Raw genomic sequence first — 13,975 nt, 5'->3', positions numbered from 1 at the left:
CCCAGCCTCTCCCGCTTGGCTCTGGAGGCCCGCACCCGCACCCAACCACCACACCCTCCACCCCTGCACTCAGGCCAGCCCATCCTCTGGAAGTTCCTCTCTGCCCCAGGCCCACGGGGTCCACAGGGCCTCCAAGATACAGCTGGCTGTTGAGAAGCCTCCGGGCTCCGAGAGGGGTTTCCCTTCTCTACTCCTCCCCTACCCTGGAAGGGCCAGCCTGATGCAGGATCTCAGAGGACCCTAGACGCTGCCTGGACCGTGGCTCCCAGGCCCCAGGAAGCCTCAGAGACCCTCTGCTCCCCCTTCCCTTTGCCTTCAACCCCTTCTACCTGTGCCATTTCCCTCACGCTCCCTCGGAGCTGTGCCCAGCTGTGCCCACCCATGCCCACCCGTGCCCACCTGTGCCCACTGGAAGCCAGAGTCCCTTGTCATGGGCCCAACCTTCACTGTGGTGAACAAAGAGTCTGTTCGAGGGGAGGGAGGCTGAAAGGCCAAATGTCTTTTATGTAAACTTCTTTTCTTAGAAGGGGATTGAAAACACATTTGTAACCTTGTCTTCAATTAAAAAAAAAAAAAAAGCCCCAGCCGCTCTTTGGGCACACTGTGTTGTTTGTCACTGCCTTCCGATGACACCGGCACACAGACTTCATGTCACCCTACAGTGAGCCCCAGGCTGACCGTGGGCTGGGGCTGAGGCCAGTGAGGCACAGAGCGGGGAGCCGGGCCACACAGCCACGTGCCCAGCCTGGCGTCGGCACCCACCTTCGTCGGGCGCGACCCAGAGCCGCACCCCCCCCCTCCCCGCCGCTGCGTGTCTCCCAAATCCCCTCCAGTAGCAACACCAAACTGGACAGGCAAATGCACCTGCCCTTGCCCACCTGCGGGCATTTGCGCGGGCTCTGCCCCCCACGTTCTTAGCAGGCCTTCTCCCCGCTCCTGCCCTTGCCTTTCCTCAGAGGCAGTCGGGGCGAGCCACACCAGCCCTACACCCAGGGAGGACGCCTTGGGTCGTCATCGTGTGGGTACTTCACAAACCCTGCGGGCGGGTGGGACGCGAGCTCCCGTGGAGGGGAAGGGGGCCCTGTCACCGGTGATCCGGTGTGGGGTTGGTGAGACTTCCCACATATCCGCACCACGGCCGCACCCGATTATCGTCCTCCTCTAAGAGGTGGACACCGGGTTCCGAGAGGTTAAGCACCCAGCCCCGGGTCACACAGCGCCACTCAGCCTCCGCCCTCCGGGCTCCCGCTCTGGCCCAGCTCTGCCCCGAATGGCCTCGTCTCCCGGTGCCAGGCAGGCCAGGAGGCTCCGGATGTGTCTGTGGCACGATCCTGGAGCCCACCCCCAGATCTGGAGCGGGGGTCTGAGGCTCCCAACCTGCAGGATGCCTCCCAGGGCGCAGCACGGCCTGGCAACCTGTGATTAATTTTCCCGTGCTCATTAATTCCCGGATTTCGCCCTCTCATTACGAGGCGGTGGGCGGCGCGTCTGGGACCGCATGCCTGCCTGGCTCTGAGGAGAAGTTACGGGAAGGCCTGGCAACTCCTAATTGCCTTGCCTGGCCTCAGATGGGCTCATTAGAGGTAATGAAATCTGGGAGCCCGGGGCAGGGGGCAGCGCGGCGCTTCTCCAGGGAGACGGGCCGGCAGGATCTCTTCAGAAGACAACAGCCCGGGCAGGCGGGCGAGCGGGGGGCTCGACGCTGCGGACCCGCGGGAGGAGCGGCTTGGGGACCAGGCCTCCAGGATGCAGGGCCCCATCCTGACGCGGGGTCCAGCTCCTTCTCCCAAAGCTGCACCGTTAGTTACCGCTTCTAGAAAGAGCAGGCTCCCGGGCCCGGCCTTACCCACCCCTCCCCACTGCCTGTGGGCGGAGCCACGGCCTCTTGGAGAGGCGGGGCTTGAACCTCTGCCCTGGCCTCAGGCTCCGGTCTCACCCCTGCCCTTTCCCTGTCCGCTCAGAGCCCTCTAGAACCCACCCGGCTCCCCGGTGCCGGTAAGGCAAGCCCACGCCCGGCTACATGTTCAGTCCTGCAGGGTCTGGCCTCATGCTCCTCAGCCTCCAGTCTGGGCAGCTCCTCTCTGGCCCTCTTCCACCTGTGGCCCCTGCTGTTGCCACGCTGTCCCCGGGCTCCCAGTCAGCTGGACACTCCCCTTGCGCTGGATCAGCCTTTCCTGCGCCCGCCCCGCTTGCCCGCCCTGCTCTCTGCACACCCCGGCCTCTCCATCCCGTGCTGGGAAGTCTCCCTTGGGATTCCCCGAGAAGCCCAGCCCGGGCTGCACACATGGCAGGGCCACGACATGGGCACGCCGGCACGAACTGGCCATGCCTTCTTGCCACTGTCTCCCTGCACCTGTTCTGTGGCTCCTGCCCCTCTCTGCGCCTCAGGGCCGGCCCTACCCAGTGTGCCCTCTTCCTGGGGACGGGGCAGCCCCGTGTCCTCCTGAGCCTGGGGGACGGGGAACGTGTCCTTGCTTCTCGTGACAGAGACAGAGTGTCAAGAAGCCCAAATGCAGAAGAGGGGTGACTGGGGCAAGAGGTCAGCACACGGATGCCTCGGTCTGGGGAAGGGAGAGGGCTGGGCGGCGGCCGTCAGGGCAGCTGGCTCCAGCCCCGGGGACCACGATGGTGGCCATGTCCCCTCAGGGCCCGGACTCACCGACTTCTCGGCCTCATCCTCGGGGCCTTCCATGGCACTCCTGGCTGTACCCCACACAACCCGGGTGGACGCTCGGGTCCCGTCTGTGTGCTGGTTTCCTCACACGCGGGGCCTGCCCGGGACACCAATGTCCTCCGGAGGCCAGAGCCGGACACGTGTCTCGGTGGGCGCATCTCGAGGCGTGGGCCGGGCTGTTTCTCTCCGGAGGTTCGAGAGACGGTTGCCTGGCCTTTTCGGGCTTCTCAAAGCCACCTGCTCCCCTCGGCCTCCTTCACCTTCACGGCAGCAGCAGCCAGCGGGGCCCTTGTCACAGCACCTCACTCAGACCCTGACCCCTTGACTCCCTCTTGGCCTGTGACAACACAGAGCCCACCGTGGTCATCCAGGGTCACCTCCTCATCCCCGGGTCCTTAATATGAGCCCATGGGCAAGGCCCTGTTGCCATGTGGGGTCGCATAGTCACAGGTTTGGGGGTCAGGGAGTAGACGGCTGGGGGGCCACCGTTCTGCTGACCACAATCTGGCCCTGCTTGGAGCTGCCTCAGAAAGCAGAGGATGAGAAGGGTCTGAGAGGGGCCGCTCCGAGGACGCTGGTGACTCTGACCCCACTCTCCTGCGTGTCGGAGACAACGCTGGCACGGAAGCTGGGCTGGCCAGAGGCCCGCTGTCAGGGCCGGGTGGCCCTCTCCCCGAGGGCAGAGAGGGGTCAGGTGACAGAGAAAGTTCCGGTCTGTGCGGCTGGCCGAAGCCCCGTCTCCTGGTGTGAAGCAGCCCGGCGGACCGCCAGGCGCCTGCTGGCCACGGAGGTGGAGACAGAGGCCTGCCGGGAACGGTGGGCCCTGACCTCCCCCACCTCCACCTCCACCCACCCTCCTCGGCCACATCGGCAGTTCCTCCCTGCAGTGATCTGGGTTTCCTCGGACTCCCATCGGCCTTTCACATAAATCGCACCTGCGCCTTCTGGCCCCAGCACCTGGAATTCAGCATCCCCAAGGTGGCTGGACCTCCGACTGGACATCTCACGCTGCAGGCACGATGCCCAGGCCAGCCCGGGCTACCGTCCTGCCAGCGTGCTTCCGCTGGCCACGGGCAAGTCCTAGGCCGAGCTCTCAGCCCAGGAAACGTTTATATAGGCACGTGCATGCACGCCTTCATTCTGGGATGACTTCTGTCTCTTCTCTCATGGGCGGCTGACATGTGGCCTCAGACGGCTCCGGCTCGCCTCCCCCAAGGGTGTCCTGGGCACTTCGGGTCCCCTAGCCTCTGACAACGCCGGACGTCTTTGCTCTGCCTGCCAGATCAGACCTGAGCTCCTGAGGGCTGGGCCCTCGGCCTCGCCCTCTGAGGGCACGGTGGGCCTGGTGGTGCCCAGTGCTCATCTGCAGACTGGCTGCAGAAGCAGAATGTTCCCAGTGCTGGCTGAGCCCCGGGCTAGCCATGGGGGCCTGTCCTGGCCCCTCGGGCCATGTCCTCATCTTCAAGGAGAAGGGGCCCCTGAAGCTGTCCGGGTCTGAGAGGCTGAGCGGGTTTACAGGGCTGCATAGAGTTACCGGCCCCAGAGCCATCAAGGCACTGTCTCACCCCAGCCCTTCCAGCCAGCCTCTGCCACTTTGCTTTAAAAGATGTCCTCACTCAACATGGATGTCACGAGTGTCGTCTCTCCCTCTGGGTTACTTTCTTGATGACTGCAGGACCAAGCAGAGTGATCTCTCGGTTGGCATAGAAGCAAAGACACATGTTTTGGGTAGAGCAGGAAGGGTACAGTCCCGGGGTAGGTGGGCGGCCACCCTCGTGTCCCGGGGGGCCTGGCATCAGTTGATGGACATTTGGGCTGCGTCCACCCTTGGCTCTTACGAATACTGCTATGGACAACGAGTGGAAGTCTTTGTGCGACTCTATGTTTTCGGTTCTTTGAAGCACAAACCTAGGAGCGAAACTGCTGAGCCCACTATCAACCACAGATCTTTGAGGAAGTGTTTGCCAAAGTAGTGGAACCATTTCACATGCCCGCTAGCCTTGGATGCGGCCTCCAATTTCTCCACCACCCCACCAAAACAGGTTATTCGATGTCTTTCTGATTATAGTCACCCTAGTGGGTGTGAGATGGTACCTTGTGGTTTTGATTTGCATTTCCCTAGTGACTAATGAGGTTGAGGATCTTTTCATATGCTTGCTGGCTCTTTGTGTATCTTCTTTGGAGAAATGTCTGTTCAAGTTATTTGCACTTTTTTTGTTTGTTTTTTGGGTTTTGTTCTTAATTTTGAGAGAGAGAGAAAGAGAGAGAGAGAGGATGCAAGCAAGCAGGGTAGGGGCAGAGAGAGGGAGAGAGAATCCCAAGCAGACTCTACAGAGCCCAGCATGGGGCTTGATCTCATGAAGTGTGAGACCATGACCTGAGGCAGAATCAAGGGTCAGAGGCTCAACCGACTGAGACACCCAGGTGACCCTATTTGCACATTTTTAATCGAATTATTTGTTTTTAATTATTCACTTGTATGAGTTCTTTATATATTCAGGATATAATCAGATATATAATACGCAAATGCTTTCTCCCATTTGATAGGATTTGCTTTTGCTTTCTTGATAGTGCTCTAGAAACACAACAGCCTTTAATCCGGATGAAATCCAATGGATCTTTTTTTTTTTTTTTTTTTTTTTTTTTTTTTTTTTTTTTGGTTGCTCTTGCTGTAGATGTCATAGGTAAGAGACCATTACCTAATTCTAAGTCAGGAAGACATCCACTTGTGTTTTTTTTCTAAGGGCTTTAAAACTTTAGATCCTCTTCCATTTAGGTCTTTACCCCTTTAAGTTGATTTTGTATGTGGTGTGAGGTAGGGTCTCAACTTCATTTTTTTTTTTTTTCATGTGAACATACAGCTCTAGCAGCACCATTCATTGAAACGATTATTCTCTGACCATTGAATTTTCTTGGCACCCTTCTCAAAAGTCATAAATATACCTGTAAGTATACCTGGACTCTCTTATATACCTGTAAATATACCTGGACTCTCAGATCTACCCTATTGATCTATATGCCTGCTCTGATATCAGAACCACGCGTGATTACTGTAGCTTCATGGTAAGTTTGGAAATCAGGGAGTATGAGCCCTCCAACTTTATTTGTCTTTTTCAAGATTTCTTTGGTTATTCTGGGCTCTTGCATTTCCCAAACGAATTTTAGGATCAGCTTGTCAATGTCTGAGAAAAGCCAGCTAGGATTTTGACAGAGAATGCACTTACTCTGTATCAGTTTAGGGGAATATTGCCATCTTAACAGTGTTAACTCCTCCAATCTGTGAGCATGGAATGTCTCTCCATTTATTCAAGACTTCTTTAATTTCTTTCAGTGATGTTTTGCAGGGTTCAGTGTACAAGACTTAGACTTATTTTGTTAAATTTATTCCTAATTATTTAATCCTTTTTAGTGCTATTGCAGTTGGAATGGTTTCCTTAATTTCATTTTTGATTTATTCAATGATAGTGTAGAGAAATACAATTAGGTTTTGTATATTGATTTTTGTATCCTGGAACCTTGCTGAACTCATTTATTAGATCTAATAGTGTGTGTGTGTGTGTGTGTGTGTGTGTGTGTGTGTTCCTTAGGATTTTCTACATACAGGATTATGTCATTTGTAAATACAGTTTTATTTCTTTCTTTACATTGTGAGTGCCTCTATTTCTATCTCTTGCTTAGTTTCTCTGGCTAAAACCTCCAGTACAATAGTGAGTAGAAGTAAAGAGATTGGGCGTCCTTGTCTTGTTCCTGAACTTGGGGAGAAAGCTTCACCACTAAGCAGAATGCTAGCAGTGGATTTGCATGGATACTGCTCGTTAGCTTGAGACAATTCTGTTCTATTTCGCATTTGTTGAGTGAAACAACATGAAAAGGAGTTGTACAATGGTATTCATTTTTTTTAAACTTGGTTTTGTATCTACTGAGATGATCATGTGGTTTTTATCCTTTCTTCTGTTAATATGGTGTGTTACATTGATTTTTGGATGTTAAAGCAATCTTGCTTTCCCAGAATAAACCCCGCTTTGTCATTGTGTATAATCCTCTTTATGGGTTGCTAGATTTGCTAGTATTTGGTAGAGGGTCTTTGCGTCTATACTCAGAAAAGAGATCAATTTGTAGTTTTCTTGTGATGTCTTTGCCTGGCTTTGGTATCAGGGTAATCCTGGCCTTACAGAATGAGTTGGGAGGTGTTTGCTCTTCAGATTTTCTATTTCTTCTTGAGTCAGTTTCAGTAGTTTGTGTCTTTCTGGGAATTTGTACATTTCATCTAAGCTATCTAATTTATTGGGATATAACTGTTTATTGTATTCCCTTATCATCTCTTTTTATTTCTGAAAGAACAGTAGTTATATCCCCTTCTTCATTCCTGACTTTAGTAATTTGAGTCTTCTCTCTTTTTTTATGGTCAGTCTAGCTAAAGGTTTGCAAATTCTGTTGATCTTTACACACACACACACACACACACACACACACACGTTTTTGGTGCTACTGATTTTTTTTCTATTTTTCTATTAATTTCAAATCTATTATTTGCCTCCTTACATTTGTTTTTGTGTTTAATTCTTCTTTTTCTACTTTTATAAGGTATACAGTTAGGTTATTGATCTGAGATCTTTCTTCTTTTTTAAATATCAGCATTGATAGCCATACATTTCCCTTGACGTTGCTTTAACTGCATCCCGTAAGTTTTTATATATTGTGTTCTCATTTTCCTTCATCTCAAAGTGTTTTTTTTAATTTCCTTTGTGATCTCTTCTTTGACCCATAGGTTAATTGGGAGTGTGTTGTTAATTCCTACATATTCGTGAATTTCTCACATTTCCCATGTGGTTAATTTCTAATTTCATTCCATTGTGGCCAGAGAACATGCTTTGTATGATTTAAGTTGTTTTAAATTTATTGAGACTTGTCTTATGGTCTAATCGATAGCCTACCCTGGAGAATGTTTCATGCACACTTGAGAAGAATGAATATTCTGGTGGTGCTGCTGGGTGAAACGTTCTATCTGTAGGTTTCTGTTAGGTCGGGTTGATTCATATTGTTGTTTGATTTCCTTGTTCTTTCTCATAAAAGTGGGGTATTGAAGTCTCCAGCCATTATTTTTGAATTGCCTATTTATCACTTTATTTTCATGGCACGTGTTTGTGACTGTCGTCTTCCTAACAGATTGGCCCTTTTACTATTACAAAATTTTGTCTCTAGTAACAATTTTTGTCCTGAAGCCTATTATGTCTGATAAAAGTATAGCTTCTATACCTATAATCTCTTTTTTTGCTTCATGGTATGACATATCTTTTATCCATCCTTTTACTTTCAATCTAAGTTAAAAAAAAAACCCAAAGTATGTCTCTTATGGACTAAAAATAATTGCATCATATTTTTTTTTTAATTTTTTTTTTCAACGTTTATTTATTTTTGGGACAGAGAGAGACAGAGCATGAACAGGGGAGGGGCAGAGAGAGAGGGAGACACAGAATCGGAAATAGGCTCCAGGCTCCGAGCCATCAGCCCAGAGCCCGACACGGGGCTCGAACTCACGGACCGCGAGATCGCGAGATCCCGCGAGATCGCGAGATCGTGACCCGGCTGAAGTCGGACGCTCAACCGACTGCGCCACCCAGGCGCCCCTGCATCATATTTTTTAATCCATTCTGTCAATGCATGTCTTTCACTTGGAATGTTTAATCCATTTACATTTAGTGTAATCACTGATAAGGTAGTATTTATGTCTACCATTTTGCTATTTGCTTTCTGTATATCATTTTTTGTGCCTGTATTCCCACATTATTGCCTTCTTTTGTGTTAACTAGATGTTTTCTAGTAAAAATTTTAATTGCATTGTTTTTTTTCCCCTTTCCTCTGTATTTTTGAGGTTTTGCTTTGGGATTACAATTAGCATCTTTACTTATAACAATGTAGTTCACATTAACACTAATTTAATTTCAATAGTATACAAAAACCTTGCTTCTCTATCCCCCCTTTCCTCTCCTTTCCTTTGTGCTATAATTATAAAAACGACATTAATTTATGCTGTATGCCCATCAACATAGATTTATAGCTATTGCTTTAAGCAGCTGTCTTTTTTATTAGATAGGAAGAAACTGTTCACACAGAGAAGTTTCACAGCCCTATGCTCTGCCTTTTCATCCCTTCTTAACCATCGCCCTCAACTCCTGGCAACCATTGATCTTTTTACTTTCTTTAAAGTTTTGCCTTTTCCAGAATGTCACACAACTGGAATCGCACAGTATATCCAGATCTACCAGTTCACCTACTGAAGGATGTCTTGGTGGTTTCCAGGTTTGGGCAATTATGAATAAAGCTGCTATAAACATCGGCAGACAGGTTTTTGTGTGAATATGTTTTCAACTCCTTTGGGTGAATCCCAAGAAGCATGATTGCTGGATTGTATGGTAAAACTATGTTCAGTTTTGTAAGAAACCACCAAACTGTCTTCCAAAGTGGCTGCACCATTTTGCCTTCCCACCAGCAATGAATGACTTCATGTTGTTCCACATCCTGACCAGCATTTAGTATTGTCAGTGTTCCAAACTTTGGCCATTCTTATGGGTGTATAGTGATGTTTAATTGTTGTTTTAATCTGCATCTTTTCATATGCTATTTTCCACCTGTATACCTCCTTTGGTGGGGTATCTTTTAAGGGTTTTGACCCATTTTTCAGTTGGATTGCTTGGTCTCTGCTTGTTGAATTTTAAGTATTCTTTGTATATTTTGTAGACCAGGTTTTTTTTATCAGATCTTTCACAAATGTTTTCTCTTAGCTTGTGGTTTGCCTTTTATTCTCTTGACAGTCGCTTTCACAGAGCAGAAGTTTTTAATTTTAATAAAGTCCAGCTAATAAATTCTTTCTTTCACAAATTGTGCTTTTGGTGTTGTACCTAAAAAGTCATTGGGAACCCAAGATTATTGCGTTTTATCCTATATTCTAGGAGTTTTATAGTCTTGCATTTTACAGTTACATCTGTTATCCATTCTGAGTTAATTTACTGCAACTTTATAGTAAGTCCTGAAGTCAGGTAGCATCGGTCCCCCAATTTTTTCTTCTGCTTTAATATTGTGTTGGCTATTGCTATGGTCTGAATGTTTGCGTCCCCCCAGCCCACCCTGCCAAATTCACACGTTGGAAGCCTAATGCCCAATGACATCAGACAGTGTTAGAAGATGGGGTCTTTAGGAGGTAATTAAGTCATGAGAGTAGAGCCCTCATGAATGAGTTTAGTCCTCTTATTTTAAAAGAGCCCGCAGACCTCCTGGCCCCTTCCACAGTCAAGAATACCTTGAGAAGTCAGTAATTCAGAAAGGGTCCTCACTTGACCATGATGGCACCCTGCTCTCATACTCCAGCCTCCAGAACAATGAGAAAGAAGCTTGCTTTTTATAAGACCCCCAGTCTGTGGTACTTTATTATAGCAGTCTCAAAAGATGAGATATCTATTCTGGGTCTAAGGTATCTATTCTGGGCCTTTTGGCACTCCAGATAAACTCTAAAATTGGTTTGTCTATTTCCACAAAATAACTTACTGGAATTTTGATTGGGATTTCACTGAATCTATAGAACAAGTTGAGAAACTGACATGTCAACAATATTGAGTCTTCCCGTTCATGAGCATGGAATACCTCTCCATTTATTTAGTTCTCCTTTGATTTTTTTCATCAGTGTAGTGGTTTTCATCATATAGATCATGTACATATTTTGTTACATTTATACCCAAGTATGTCATATTTGTAGTGCTGAGGTAAATGGTATTTGTTTTTTTAATTCAAATTCCACTTGCTTATTTCTGGTATATACAAAAGCAATTGACTTTTGTATATTAACATTGTGTCCTGCATCCTTGTTATGATCACTTATTAGTTCCAAAACTTTTTATTGACTCTTTTGGATTTTCTACATAGATAATCATGTCATCTCTGAGCAAAGATACTTTTATTTATTCTTTGTCAATCTCTATACCTTCTTTTTTTTCTTGTCTTATTGCATCAGCTAGGGCTTCTATTACAGTGTTGAAAAGTAGTAGTGAGAAGGGACATCCTTGCCTTGTTCCTGATTGTAGTGGGAAAGTTTTTGAGTTTCTCACCAATAAGTATGATGTTGGCTATATGTTTTGTTTTTTTTTTTATAGAAACTCTTTGTTAAGTTGAGGAAGTTCTCCATCTATTCCCAGCTTATTGAGAGTTTTTATCATGAATAGACTTTTTTTTCAGTGCTTTTTCCACAAACATTGATTTGATCATGTGATTTTTCTTCTTTGGCTTTTTGATGTGATGGATCACATTAATTGACTTTTGAATGCTGAACAGCTTTGTATACCTGGGACATATTCCACTTGGCCATGATGTATAATTCTTTTGTATACATTGTTGGATTTGATTTGCTAACATTTTGTTGAGGATTATTATATCTATGTTGATGAGAAATATTGGTCTGTAGTTTTCTTGCAATATCTTCATCTGGTGTTGAGATTAGGATAATGCTGGACTCAAAAAATGAATTAGGAAGTGTCCCTTCTATTCCAGTCTTCTGGAAGAGATTATAGACAATTGGTATAATTGCTTCCTTAAATGGTTGAATTCCCCATCTGGGCCAGGTGCTTTCTGTTTTGGAAGGTTATTGGCTATTGGTTTAATTTTTAAGTAGATATAGGCTTATTTATATTGTATATCTTGTCTTGTATGAGCTTTGGCAGATTGTGTATTTTTTTTCTAGATTTATTTTCTCTCCTTTATTGATATTATCAGTGAAATAATTCCATGCATTAAATTTGCCATTATGTTTTCTCACATTTACTGTGTTGGGAAATGGCAGATTGTGTCTTTCAAGGAATAGACCCATTTCATCTAGGTTATCAAATGTGTGGGCAGAGGGTTCCTCATAGTGTTCCTTGATTATCCTTTTAATGTCCATGGGATCTGTAGTGATGTTCCCTCTTTCATTTCTGACATTAACAATTTGTATCCTTTCCAACTTTTTTTGGATTAGCCCGATAAAGTATTACTGATTTGATTGATGATCTTTTCAAAGAACCAGCTTCTGGTTTCATTGATTTTTCTATTGATTTCCTGTTTTCAATATCATTGATTTATGCTTTAATTTTTTATTATTTCTTCTCTTCTGCTTACTTTGAACTTAATTTGGTCTCTTTTTCTAGTTCCCTAAGGTAAAAACTTAGGTGATTGATTTTAGATTGTTCTTCCTTATATATGCATTCAATGCTATAAATTTCCCTCTGAGTACACGGCTCTCACTACATCCTACAAATATTGATAAATTGTGTTTCCACTTCCATCAAGTTAAAAATATTTTTTAATCTGGGGTGCCTGGGTGGCTCAGTCGGCTAAGCATCTGACTTCGGCTCAGGTCCTGATCTCACAGTTCCAACCCCACGTTGGGCTCTGTGCAGACAGCTCAGAGCCTGGAGCCAGCTTCAGATTCTGTGCCTTCCTCTCTCTTCCCTCCCCCATTCTCACTCTATGTCTCTCCCCCCAGAAATAAACATTAAAACAAATTAAAAAAAATTATCTTGAGATTTCTTCTTTGACCCATGTGTTATTTGGAATTGTGTTGTTTGATCTCTAAGTATTTTACGATTATACAGCTATCTTTCTGTTAACAGTTGCTATGTTAATGCTATTGTGGTCTGAGAGCAACTATTGTATGAGATCTATTCTTTGAATTTGTTAAGATGTATTTTATGGCCCAGAATGTGATCCATCATGGCAAATATGAGCATAAGAAGAGTGTGAGTTCTGCTGTTGTTGGGTGACGTCTTTCATTCTTCCTTTCTTTTTTCATGTTGTAGTTTCTTGTTCTTGAAAATCGGACGTTGAAATCATATAATGTGCTAACTCTGGAAATCAGATTCTCCTCCTCCCCAGGGTTTGCTGCTGATGTTGCTGTCTTTTGGTTCGTTTGTTTGTTTCTGTTTATTTGTTCGTTTTAGTTGGTTAGTTTTGTTTTGCTTTGTGGCATTTCTGTACGAAGTCTGTAAGGTCTATTCTTTGTTGTGTGTGGCCAAGGAAGTCTCTTCTCGCTGGGCTTAGTTTCAGTTAAAGATTGGACGGAGTTTGCCTTCAGTGCCTGGAAACTATAAGTCTCCTAGTCTTTGCCAGGGTTTCTTTCTTGTGTGTGTTGAGGGGCTCCTTCAATGCCCATCCAGGCAATTAATAACTCTGCCCTGGCTTTTACTTCCTAGTCTCAAGATCAGCCAGAGGTGAGAGCTTAGGACCTTCTCAGGTCTTTCCAGGGCAAGCACGTAGCATGCATATGGCCTTCTGGATTCCCAGGAATATATCAGAGCTTCAGAAAGCTTCTCTGTGTGACTCTGGACCTCAGCGCTGTGAGTTCAAGCCCCACATTGGGCACAGAGCTTATATAAAAATAAAAAATAAAAATAAAATAATTAATTATTTAATAAGGCAAGCTTCTATGAACTTTTCATTTCCCAGCTTTTCCTCTCAAGCTATTCTGGTTAGCCTGTTGTTTGCCCCAACTGTCGTCCACTGCCACTGGGTGCCGTGAAGGTAAACATTCGCCTATAAATGTTTTCAACAAATGCTCTCCTTGTGCCAGGAGAGTGCCAAGTGAGGTCGGATGAAAACAGCCTTGCCCATGGGGTCTATTCACCTCCAGGGTGAGGGTGTTTGGAGATGAGGCTTTGGGGAGGTAGTTAGGTCACAAGGAAGGAGTTCCCATCGTGAGATCAGTGCATTCATAATAAGAGACTGAGAGATCGCCCCCCTGCCAAGCCCTACCACGTGAGCACACCGCAAGCATCTGCGAGCCGGGAAGAGAGCCCCCACCAGAAACCAAAGGGGCCGGGCCCCCGGATCTGGGACTTCCAGCCTCCGGAACTGTGAGCGGGAAACTCCTGCTGTTTAAGCGCACCCCCAACCCCTCCAGTCTGTGGCATCCTGTCCTCACAACCCAAGGAAACACGCACACCCAATCGTAAACATCCCAACACTGCGTCCAGACCTGGACCCGGACACCACAGTCATCTCCAACACCCACTGAAGCCGCCCCGTGTGTTGGCCCCCGGGGAACGCACGGCCGAGGGGACCGTCCCTGCCCCCAGGACTGGGATGCGTAGGAAACACCTTTTGACTTCGTAGAGCTAGACATCTGAGAGGCAAGGGGCAGGGGCAGGTGCTATGAGCAGCGTTCCCAAGTGACAGGAGAGGCGTCTCCACGAGAAACTGCGTAACAAGGAGATGCCGAGCTCATGACCCAGAACCTCACTGCCGCCTTAGTCCGCCTCCCTGGAAGGTGGCTCCCAGCTG

This window comes from Puma concolor, chromosome B3, assembly GCF_028749965.1.
Source record: "Puma concolor isolate L17-30 chromosome B3, mPumCon1.1.hap2, whole genome shotgun sequence".
Taxonomy (NCBI): domain Eukaryota; kingdom Metazoa; phylum Chordata; class Mammalia; order Carnivora; family Felidae; genus Puma; species Puma concolor.
The sequence above is the reverse complement of the archived record's forward strand: the minus strand, read 5'-3'. Positions refer to the sequence as shown.